Source organism: Notamacropus eugenii, chromosome 4, assembly GCF_028372415.1.
Source record: "Notamacropus eugenii isolate mMacEug1 chromosome 4, mMacEug1.pri_v2, whole genome shotgun sequence".
NCBI classification, from domain to species: domain Eukaryota; kingdom Metazoa; phylum Chordata; class Mammalia; order Diprotodontia; family Macropodidae; genus Notamacropus; species Notamacropus eugenii.
The window spans coordinates 350,988,673-351,001,854 of NC_092875.1; the positions used below are offsets into that span (position 1 = coordinate 350,988,673).

The 13,182-nt window shown below is 37.1% G+C and overlaps 1 pseudogene; it reads right to left on the reverse strand.

The window, feature by feature from the left end:
- Positions 1-895: 895 nt before the first annotated feature.
- On the reverse strand, positions 896-2,036 carry LOC140502567 (poly(rC)-binding protein 2 pseudogene; annotated as a pseudogene).
- Positions 2,037-13,182: the final 11,146 nt, after the last annotated feature.

The window sequence follows — 13,182 nt, forward strand, 5'->3', positions numbered from 1 at the left end:
TTCTCTACCTCATTCTTACCTAGCCTTAATCACTGATTGTATGTTGCCTCAGTCAAACTGACACCTGTTAAAGACTTTAGCTTAGAAAAGCCAAGGACTCCCATTGCACTCAGGGTCATCTCCAGACATCCTGATCTGTATTTTGCCACTGGATCCAGATTGCTCTGGAGGAGAAAGCATGGCTGATGACTTTACATAGCCCTCCCTCAGTTAAATCCAATTTACTTGCAAGTCATGACATCACCTCCCTGATGTCACAGTTTTCTTTGCAAACAAACAACAAACAACATTGCAATTTTTCTAGCTCTATAAAATCACTTTTTGTTAGCTTGATTGGCATAGCAAAGAATAAGTAAATTAATTAAGTAGGGTTGTCATCTTAATTATATTGGCTCAGCCTATCCATGAGAAATAGATATTTTTCAATTGTTAAGATCAGATTTAATTTCTGTAAAAATGTTTTGTAATTGTGTTCATATAGTTCTTGGTTTTGTCTTGGCAGGCACACTCCCAAGTATTTTATTTTATTTTATTTTTTCAGTTTCTATTCACAAGGAAAAAGCTCCAGTCCATCTTGTAATTTTTTTTTGAAAAATTCCTGACATTACAGAACTAAACTGAAATGTATTAATATTCCACTCTTACATTTCAATGACAAAAACAGAAAAATAATTCATGAGCCCCCCCCAAAAGAAAAACCAAAAAAAAACCAAACTCCAAAACAAAGAAAAAACAGGGAGAAGCTTATAAAACTAAATATGGTTCTCAGCGTTAACTGAACAGAGAAAGGAATTAAAATGCTGTAATTAAAAAAATCACGAGTGGATGATAAAGTTGTGTAGAAACTGAAAATTTACAAACTATTTAAAACCTGAAATCGCTGACTGTTCAGAAACTACACAGATGGATCATCGGTGGTGAACAGCAGAAGGGTATTATGGTTGAGTCTGCATTGTTCTAGCATGCCACCCGTCTCCGAGGAAAGCCTGACATTAATTAGATATTGAGCCAGTCTAATGCTGGCAGCAGATCCAGTGATGGTAACCTGCCCATAAGTAGATCCTTCCACTGGATTGGTAATTTTGATCTGAGCCCCAGACATCTGACGAATCTCATTGATTTTGGCACCTTGACGCCCGATTATGCAACCAATTAAGTCATTTGGAATGGTGAGTTCATAAGAAGTAGTCTGACCAGATGCATCCAAACCTGCACTGAATCCGGTGTTGCCATGCGTCATGGGAAAGTGAGACTGTTGCACTGCCAACTGGTGCAGCTTGGTCAAATCTGGCTGTGGAATGGCATACTGTCCTTGAACGGTATAGGCCTCTAGAGGTGGTCCCTCCAGGTCAAGGATGAGGCACATGGATGGGGTGGTGTGGGGAAAGCTCGCACTGTCGCTGGCTGTGCTATACCCGTCCTGACCACCTGCAAAGATGACTGGATAGCTGGACGGTTTGGACCGGTACCGGATGGTCACGCCCTTCAGGGGAGACTCCAACATGACCACGCAGATCTGTTTGACACTCTCAATGATAGATTGCGGGATGCCAGCAATAGTGGTAGCCTGCTCAGTTGAGTTTGGTAGCATGTCCCCTGCCACCTGGACCTGAGCCCCTGTACTCTCTCTTATTTCCTTGATTTTGCATCCTCCTTTTCCAATGAGAGAGCCACACTGGCTAGCAGGGACCACGAGCTCAGGGTCACTGGGGTTCTACTGGCAGCTGTACTACTGGTCATAGATAGAGCTGCTGATATCCTCTTTCAGTTTGTCAATAATCATTGCAAAGGCTTTAAAAATGGCATTGGTGGGTCCAGCCAGAGTAATTATTCTCTCAGGACAATTCCCTTCTGAGATGTTGATACGAGCACCACTCTCTTCACGTATCTTCTTGACTCGATTCTCCTTTCTTTCCAACAATGCTTCCGACTTCCTTTCCAGGCATAAGTAGCCGGATGGTGAGAGTGACATTTCATCCACCTTCAATCACACCAGTGTCCACGTCCAGCAGTGTTCTGAGGATTTGGACTTTGTAAAGTGGTCAAGTCTTTGGTCACTGGTGGGAGTGAAAACCAAAAACTTCGGGCGCGAGGCGAGTGAAGGGAAAAGGGGGAGCGGGCGGGAAAAGGAAGGGCGGGAGGCCGGGGGACGGGAACAATAGGGGCGGCAGGAAGGCGAGGGGGTACCCACGGAAGGGCGGAGGAGGTAGTGGGGAGAGAGACCCCAGGGCGGGTGGAGGGCGGCGGAGGGCTGGGCGGGCGGGAGGGAGAGGGCGCGGGCGGGGGCTGCTCTGGCTGCTGCCTCTGCTGGTCTGGGACTCCCAAGTATTTTAAATGGAATTTCTCTTTCCATGTCTTCCTGATGGACTTTGTTGGTATGAAATAGAAATGGTGATGATTTATGTGGATTTACTTTATATCTGGACATTTTGCTAAAGCTGTTCATTATTTCGAGTAGTTTTTTTAGTTGATTTTCTTAGTATACCAAAACTTCATTTGAAAAGGGTGATAGTTTTCTTTCCCCATTGCCTAGTCTAATTTCTCTAACTTCTTTTTCTATTCTTGTTTCTATAGCTAACATTTTTAGCATGATACTGAATAATAGTGGTAAGAGTGGGCATCCTTATTTCCCAATTGATCTTACCGTGAAGCTTCAAGGTGTCAAGCTTATTACAGGTAGTGCTTGGTGACAGTTTGAGAGAGAGAGAGAGAGAGAGAGAGAGAGAGAGAGAGAGAGAGAGAGAGAGAGAGAGAGAGAGAGAGAGAGAGAGAGAGAGAGAGATGTGCATAGAGATGGATAGAGAGATAGACAGACACTTCTTTTCATTTATTCATTCCAATACTCTATAATGTTTTTAATAGGAGTGGTTGGTGCATTTTGTCGAAAGCTTTTCCTGCATCTATTAAGATAATCATATGATTTCTCTTGGTTTTGTAACAGATATGGTCAATTATGCTGCCAATTTTCCTAATATTGAACCAATCCTGCCTCTATATATAAATCCCACCTGCTCTTGGTATGTGATCCAAGTCATAAAGGATATAATAAGGTAAAACTGTTTACATTGCTAAATGAGAAGATGATACTTCCAACTATGATGTATTTCTGTAATCTTTTTACTAGCATTGTTTTAAAGTTTTTGCATCAAATTTCATGAGGGAAATTGAAATATAATTTTTGCCTTTCCCTGTTTATGTATCAACATTATATTGTATGATAATAAGAATTTTGTAGGATTTTTTTAAATTTACAAATACCTTATGAAGTACTGCAATTTAAAAAAAAAAGTTAATGATTTGGTAAAATTATGAATCCATTTGACCCCATGGACTTTTTCTTAGGGAGTTCATTGATATCTTGTTCACATTTTTTAAAAAAAATATGGGGTTAAATATTCTATTTCTTTTTTTGTTAATCTGGGTAATTTATATTTTTTGTAAATATCCATTTTTCTTAGATGTTGAGATTTTTTGGTGCATAATTTGACAAAATAGCTCATAATAATTAATTTCCTCTTCATTGATGGAAAACTTTTCATTTTGGGTATTTATACTAGTATTCGTTTTTAAAGAAAGTCAATTAACCAATGGTTTATGTATTTTATTGTTGTTGTTTTTTCAGAAAATAACAATTTTTAATTTTATTTGTTATTTCAATGGTCTTCTTGCTTTCACATTTATTAATCTCTCCTTTGATTTTCAGGAATTGGAGGTTTTAAATTTGTTTCTTTTCTAGCATTTTTAAATTGTATGTCTGATTCATTGATCTGTTCTTTCACTATTTTATTGATATAAGTATTTAAAGATATCAATTTCCCTCTAATTACTACTTTGGTTGTATCCCATAAATTCTGGTATTGTGTTCCATTGTTATCATTATCCTTAGGGAAATTATTGATTGCTTCTATGATTTACTTTTTGACTCACTCATTCTTTAGTATTAGATTATCTAGTTACCAATTAATTTGTAATTTATCCTTCCATGACCTCTTACTAAATGTAATTTTCATTGCATCATGATCTGAAATGGTTTCATTTAATATTTCTATGTTTAATTGTGAAGTTTTTTTATTCCCTAAGATATGCTCAGTTTTTGTGAAGGTGCCAGGTGCAACTGAAAAGAAATATATTCCTTTCTATCCTTATTCAGTTTTCTCCAGATATCTGTCATATCAAACTTTTCTAAAATTCTATTCACCTTATTAATTTTTCTGATTTAGATTTATGTGGTTCTGAGAAGAGAAAGTTGAGGTACCCTGCTAGTACAGTTAAACTGTGTATTTTCTCCTGTAACTCATTCAATTTGCCTTTTAAATGCCATAAAATTTGACATGTGCATGCATGTGTGTGTGTGTGTGTGTGTGTGTGTGTGTGTTATATTGAGAGTACCTCACTGTCTATGGTACTTCTTAATTAACAAGATGTAGTTTCCTTCTTTATTTCTTTTAATTAGATTTTGCTTTGTCTGGGAACAGGACTCCTACCCTTTCTTTCTTTTTGCTTCAGTGGAAGCATGATAGATTTTTGTCTAGCCTTTTACCTTCACTTTGTGTGTGTGTCTCTGCTTCAAATGTGTTTGTGTAACTAGCATGTTGTGGGATTCTGGATTTTCTGCTCTCAACTTCCATTTTATGGGTGAGTTCATCCTATTCAGATTCACAATTATGATTTCTACATATTTCCTCCTGCTCTCTCTCTCTCTCTCTCTCTTTCTCTCTCTCTCTCTCTCTCTACTTCTCTATAAGTGAAAGTATATATCTATATCCATTTGCGTGTGAACATTTTCCCCTCTTTGAGTCAATTCCAAAGATAGCAGTGTTAAAACTGATGTAATAGGTCTTCTGCATATCTTCATGTGAATCAATTTATCCCATCCTACCTTTCCCTTGCCTCTTCTCCCAGTGCCATTCTCTTTCTCATCCCTTATTTTTTTTTACATATCCCATTAAAGTCAATTAATACCTGCACTGCTGTCTATGCATATTCATTCTAGCTGCCCTAATAGTGGTAAAAAAATTCTTAATAGTTGGAAGTATCATCTTCTCATTTAGGAATGTAAACAGTTTTACCTTATTATATCCTTTATGACTTCTCTTCCCTGCTTTCCTTTCTTATGCTTCTCTTGAGATGTGTATTTGAAGGTGAAATTTTCTGTTCAGCTCTGGTCTTTTCATCAAGAATGCTTGAATGTTCTATTTTATTGAATGTCCATTTGTTGCCCATGAAGCATTATGCTCAGGTTTCTGAGGTTATTGATTCTTGATTGTAATCCTAGCTACTTTGCCTTCTGCAATATCATATTCCAAGTCTTCCAACCCTGTAATATAAAAGCTATGAAATTCTTAGTAATTCTGACTGTGACTCCATAATATTTGTACTGTTTCTTTAGAGCTGCTTATAGAATCTTTTCCCTTGACCTCAGAATTTTGGAATTTAGATATAATAATCCTGGAAGTTTTCTCTCTTTCAGGATCTGATCTCTTTCAGGAGATCATTAGTGGGTTCTTTCTGTTGGTTTTACTGTGTTATTATACACTATGAGGGCAATTTTCCCTTGAAATTTTCTTGAAATATGATATCAAAGCTATTCTTTCATTATGACTTTTAGGTAAGGTAATAATTCTTAAATTATTGCTACTGTATCTATTTTCTATGTCAACTGCTCTTTCAATAAGATATTTCATGCTTTCCTAATTTTTTTCATTTTTTTTGACTTTTTCACTGTTTCTTATGTGTCATAAAGTCATTTGTTTCTGCTTACGCAATTCTAATTTTGTAAGGAATGAATTTTTTCAGTGAATTTTTGTACCTTCTTTTCCATTTGTCCAATTCTACTTTTTAAGGGGCTGTTTTCTTCAGTGAATTTTTTGCATCTTTTTCCCCATTTTTTATTTTCCTTTACTAAACTGGCTTGCTGCACTAGCGGGGTACAGGGACTTATTACTCCACTAGGCAAGAGCTCAGGGCCTTGCATCTAGCTTACTAGATCTGTCTGCTTCTGTCTTGCCTGGATGCACTTATAACCTTTTGCTCCCCTTTTACCTAAGTGAGTCAAATCTTTCCCGCCAACTTTCTAACTTATCTTGGGCTACAAAATTGTTTCACCTCTTCCTTTTGTTGGTTCTGCTGCCCCAGATATAATCTTGAGGCATATTTTTAGTTGTTTGGGGGTGAATTTGGGAGAATCCTGGTGAGTTCCAGTCTTACCTCACCTTCTTGGTCTCTCATTATAAATTCCAAATTTAAAAGTTTGGAAACATTAACTTCTAGGCTAGAGCTTCTTAGTCATTTATTGTGCAATATGCCCCACTGGATGTCTGATGAAGGAATGATGAACTCCTTCTTAGAATATTGTTTTTAAGTAAATAAAATAGATTGGACAAAAAAAGCAAGCATATATATAGATATATATATATATATATGTATGTGTGTGTGTGTTGATAAATATATTTACCAACATATTAAAAGATTTACAGACCTGAGCTTTAAGAATCCATGGCTTAGAGGAAAATAATATCTATAGGCAATATATTTTTTTATCAAAATAAGAGGATTTCCCATATGGCTTGTTGTTGGAAGATCAATTTACAGCTAAATCTATGCTATAATAGAAGGAGAGCCTAGGACCTTGTCACTCCTCACAACCAGAGTGACAGTTCCCCTATAACAAGAACTCCTTGGACACGAGCCCTTTTCTTTTCAGGAAGAGGGTGAAACAACAGATTGAGCTCTACAAGAGAGAGTGTGAGAACATGTGAGGGAAAAGTGCAATATAAAAGGAGAGTTCACACATGGGTAATTGCTTTAATAGTAGGAGATAACTACTGCTGTGGATTTTGGTGTACAAGTAAACACAGATTAGTCGAGATCTGAAGTTGTATTGAGTATAAGACTCTTTGTCTTATAGACAAGTAGCACTTACAGATAAGTAGCACAATAATAACTGATATATGTGCATATATAATGAGACTATATTATTTCTCACGAGCCTCACTGCAATCATATAAGAGATTGTACTAGAGTCATAACTACCAGTTTCTGTACTCAAGGCAAAATATGTTTGGGGCAAGTGTCAAGAAATGAGCCCTCAGCTCAACTTTTTTCTCTCAAGGATGCTCTGAAATTTTTTGACATACAATGTGTACTTGGAGGCAGGAAAATCTGGGTTAAAATTTACTTCAAATACTTGCTAGTTCTGTGATACTAGAGAAGTTTCCTTTTTTAATCATCTTTAAAATGAGGGGAAGGAGGGAGGGCTTTAAATTTGATAACCCATTTGCATCTAAATAAATAATCCTATGAATGAAGGTAGAGTAGTTGTTTGGTAGGAAAAGGAGCTCATTTTGTATCCAGCTACTACAAGAAGTGGCCTCTTACTAAACTCTATACACTTTTTTCCCTCTGAGGAACTGAAGTACTGCAAATTTTTCTGTGCCTTTTAAATTTTAACATGCGTATGTATACATGTATGTATTCCCATTTTAAAGATGAAAAGAGTAAGATCCAATAATTTAAGTGATTTAATCATTATCATACATATGATAAGGAAGATGAGAGATACAAACTTAATTCTCCTTAATTACAAATATATTACCCCATCCACTGAGTTATGTAGCTTCTTTGGAGCCATTTTGCTTTGTTATAGAATAAAGAAAATTTGTGAGGATGTTAAGGGACTTATAGAATAAGGCACCAACTTAGGAGAAATAAAAAAAAAATTATATGAATAAATGTTACATAAAATTTTATTTTTGTTCCTGGACTTCTTTTATTTCTTACTGGTGCTTGCTAGGATGATAATATTCATCAGTTGCTAGTGAATAATAAATCTGGAATGGAACTTTGCTAGTCCATTTGTTGCTCGGTATAATTAGAATATGCCCAGTCATGTTGGAAAGGTCGGTTGGAGATCATGGATCATAATAGTAGAACCTGAATTCTGATTTCATTCTCAAAGTTAATCTGTGCCACTGGATTCCCATTCTTTCTTTGTATGAAGACGGAAAATCAACAGATTTTGTCATATTCTACACCCCTAACCATCTAATCACCAACTCAATCCCCACAGGTGGTATTTTAATTCAGAATATCATTGGTTTTATTTTCAATTTTTACATTATGTGACTATACTTCAGATTCCTGAGTAGGAACAATATTAAAAAATCAAAAGTTTTATGAATTATATATTTTTCTACAGAAGATGTTCACTTGAATACCAATAGATATGAATGTTCTGATGTATATAAATACAGCCATAACTATTATTGAACAGTCAAATTTGTAATTATATAAACTGTTCTCCTAGATAACTCTGAAATCTTTGACAATGTTGAACACTCTCTTTTCCTTGATATTTTTTACTCTATGGATTTTCGAGACATCACTCTTTCCTAATCCTCTTCCTATCTATCAGGCCAATTTTCAATCTCTTTTTATTACATCCTAATCCAGATCATGCACTATAACTTCAGGTGCCCCACGGAATTCTTTCTTGGATGCTCTTCTCTTCTCCCTTCATATTATTTTACTTGGTTATTTCATCATGTCCCATGAATTTAATTACCCTCTCCGTACTGATGATTATTGCATCTACCTATCCCATCCTAAACTCTTTGCAATCAGATTTTGAACTGCTATTCAGTTACCTTGAGCTGGATATGCAGTGGATATAATAAATCAAAATGTTCAAAACTGTACTCATTAGGTTTCCCCCTAATACTTCCATGGACTCCTAGCTTTTTTGTTGTTGGAGAGAATAACACCATCCTCCCAGGCCCTTAGGCTCAAAACCTAGGTGTCATTCTTGATTCCCCGTGATCTCTCTTTTCTCATATCCAATCTGTTGCCAAAGTCTATCAATTTCACCTATGCAAAATCTCTTGTATTCATCTCTTCTTCTCTGACACTAGTATTACTCACCTCATGCCTAGACTACTATGAAAAACCTAATAAATTGACTCACTGAAAATTCCATAAAGTCAACTACAGGCAAAATGCATTTAACATCAAATTCTGTAGTCAAGTAAATTCATTACCAATAGCCATGATGTCATATTCTGAAAAGTAAAACACTTCTGCAAACTAAGAAAGAAGAGAACTTCTGATGAATGCTTCTGATGCAGCACTGTGCTACATTTCATAGGGGAAACAAACAAAAAACTTGCTTCCCCCCTGAAAAAATGAGTCATTGAAAAGTGACTCAAACTTAAAATATGAAAAAAAAAAGTTTTGTTTCTCCTCTGTTCTACTTGACTTTCATTAGTGGTTAAAGACCATGAATAATAGAAACAAATACTTAAACCAATCACCTGAGTGCTAAATAGAGGTATTGTCTAATCCTGAATTCTGAGTCAATGAAATGAGTGAGATATATTCCTACAGTGCTCTTAGAACAGTTTTGTGAGTCAAATTGAGTTTTCTCTGGTAAATATGTTCTTTAGAAAATGTATCTCAGGACATTCCCCAATTGACATTTGGTCAGAGAATATGAACAGGCAGTTTTCAGAGGAAGAAATTAAAGCTCCCCACTATAGTCACATGAAAAAATGCTCTAAACCACTAGTGACTAGGGGGATGCAAATCAAAACCACTCTGAGGTACCACATCACATCTATCAGATTGGCTAACATGACAGAAAAGGAAAATGATAAATGTTGGAGAAGCTGTGGGAAAGTTGGTACACTAATTCATTGTAGGTGGAGCTGTGAACTGATTCAACAATTCTGGAGAGCAAATTGGACTATGCCCAAAGGGCTATAAAATGTACATATTGTTTCACCCAGCAATATCTTTTTTTTTTTCCTAGATTGCAGCCCAAGGAGATCACAAAAATGGGAAAATGACCCACATGTACAAAAATATTTATAACAGTTCTTTTGGTGGGCAAGAACTGGAAATAGAGGGATAGCCCATCAATTGAAGAATGGCTGAACAAGCTGTGGTATATGAATGTAATGGAATACTATTGTGCTATAAGACATGGTGAACAGGTGGACTTCAGAGTATCCCAGTGTGTCAGTAAGCACCCCGATGTACACAAGAGGGCCTGCTTTCACAGGTTGTTTGATCTACTTTTCTAAAAGGAAAGGCAACTTTTGAGGGGTTAGCAATGTCCTTTAATAAAGCACATGTATCATTCACTTAGTTCAGGAAAACAACACAACACTTCCAAACTGTCTGAAATAATACATTTATCACAAATCAACTATCTGACTATAGTTTCCAGAAAGGGAGGAATCAACATCTGGGTTTTCAAAGCCAGGGGGCTCCTTAGCAGCTTCCCATCTCATCTGGCACACAAAGCCTCTTCCAAAAACTAAGCCCCAAAGTAAAGCCTCACCCTCGGAGTATTGAGAGCGAGAGGGCCTCTAAACCCTTGAGAACCAGTGCCTCATTAACAAAAGGTGTGGGCCTTCCTATAAATCTTCCCTAATCAAACTGGCTATAATATAATATAATATAATATAATATGATATGATATGATATGATATAATATGATATGATATGATATAAATATAATATAATATAATATAGCCCATTAATGATTGGGGAAGATCTTTAATCACACTAACAACACAAATACATATACTGTTCCTAATTAAAGAAACTCATTTCTGTACTTTACTCCTAGTAAAGACTCTTGGTAGATAAAGGCAAGATTCAATCACAGGCACTATACTTCTTGATTGACCTTGGCATCTTCAGTGTCTAACAAAGCTCTAAACCTTCACATCATCTGCTTCAGCTGACTTTATGGCCATTGGAACAGATTGTTCTCATCCACTCATTGCACCACAGGAAGTCTTCACATGCTTGGAGTAGACACTCACCCCAAATCACAGATGGGTTTGAGACCCCTTGCTTACCCTCAATATGCTTTGGCCCATTTGCTGAAACAGTTTACTGGGGTGTGGCTGCTGCACATGCTGCAGCTTCTTGGAGCCACAGATGAGAGCTGGGTGGAACAGCTGAACACCAAAGGTGGAAGAAGTCGTAAAAAGGACTCATCAGCCATCCCACCAAAGGTCCTGGTCTTCCCTGAACATAACCTACATCTCTGGTATGTGTGATATCTTTTGATTCACATGTAAATTGGATTTAAGCGAGGCAGAATTGCATGAAGTAATCAACGTCACTCTCTCCACCAGAGTCATCACGGTCCAGTGGCTGGACAGTCAATACACCTGGTCTTGGCTCATGATGCAGTGGATGTTCCAAAGAAAAGTTTGGGAGAGAAGAGGTGTCAGAAGAGGAGTCAGAAGACTGACTACAAAACTGAAGGTCTACAGAGTCATTGTGCTGACTTCATTGTTGTATGCCTGTGTAACATGGACAGTCTACCAGTGCAATGCCAGGAAACTGAATTGCTTCCATTTGAACTGTCTTGGGAAGATTCTGAGGATCATTTGTCAGGATAAGGTCCAGACACTGAAGTCCTTGCTCAAGCTTAACTCCCAAGCATTCAGATTATGCTTCAGAGAGAGCAACTCCAATGGGCTGGCCATGTTGTTTGAATGCAAAATGTACACTTGCCAAAAAGACTATTTTATGGAGAACTCGTTTGGGGTAGGTGATCACATGGTGGTCAGAAGAAGAGATACAAAGTCTCTCTCAAGAACTCTGAATTTGACTGTGCAACATGGGAGACACTGCACAGGACTGCTCAGTATGGCATTCCCACATCAGAAGGGGTGCTGTGCTCTATGAGCAAACTAGAATTGAGATAACACAAAGTATTTGTAGGATGCGCAAATTTGGAGTATCCACCCCAAATATTTACATGGACTATCTGTACCCAACCTGTGATAGAGTATTTCAAGCTTGTATTGATCTGATCAGCCACAGTCAGACACACTGAAACTTTACTTTATCGTGGTAATGTCATTTTGGTCCTCTTCAAACAACCAATTTCTTGGTTATACTGAAACAAACCAACAAAAACACAAAAGATCCTACTTTGCTTGCTCTTGTACTGGAAAGGCTCATATGATTTGATGCTGAGTGAAGTGAGCAGAACTGGGAGAATATTCTTCACAGAAATAGCCACAGTGAGTGATGACTAAATTTGGATAGACTTAGCCCTTCTCAGCAATGCAAGGACTTAAAACAATTCCAAAGGACTCATGATAGAAAATGTCATCCATATTCAAAGAACTATGTAGTTGGAATGAAGAGGAAAGCAGACTATTTTCTTTTTTGTTTTGTTTTATTTATCTTTCTCATGATTTCTCCCATTTGTTATAATTCTTCTATGCAACATGACTAATGTGAAAATGTGTTTAATAGGAATGTATGTGTAATGTCAATATCATACTGCGTGTCATCTTGGGGAGATATGTAGAGGGAGGGGGAGAAAATTTAAAACTTATGAAAGTGAATTTTGAAAACTAAAAATAGATAAATTAATAAATTGGAAAAAAAAAAGAAAATGCATCTCAGGTACAGCCAATATAGCAGATTGAAGATAACATTTTTTTGCTGAGCTTTCTCAACGCAGTATCTCAAAAAGAAACATTTTTTAAAATGCCAAACCAAATTCCGAGAGAGAAAACCAATACAAAGTCACAGGGAGTCATTTTTCCAATCCGAGAAAGCTCAGAAAGACTGAAAAATAGGTCTGTGGACCCTGGGGTAAGGGCTGGCAAAGAGCATAGCACAGTGGAAGTAGCATTGACTGAAGGCTATAACATTGACTGTAGAGCAACAGCATCACCTAGAGATGATAAGAGAACTGAACACCTGGTCAGAAAAAGATCCAAGAGGACATCTGTGCTACCACTGAGCACAGAATCAGGTGTCATTTGACAGTTCCGTTGCCCCTTGCCCATTCCAGTTTCATAATTTCAGGGAAGAGAGAAGTTGTCATAGTCATGAGGGAACTGTGCCTCCAAATGTGTAAGGAACAGAGCACAGACTAGAAGGGAAGTGAGTAGCCCTCTCCCCAGATCACACCATGTTGGAAGCATTTAAACTTATCATTACCAACTGAGCTAAGAAAACAGCAAAAAGACATGAAAGATAGAGGTTCAGAACAGACATCATACCCTTCAAACTACAGAGATAAGCTGAGCCCAACTCCAACATAAAGTCCAAAGTCATGAAACAGATTGGAAAATTGAGCATATAGCAAAATAAAACACAATCAGAAAAGTCTACTTTGGTGAGCAAGAAAGCTCAAGACAT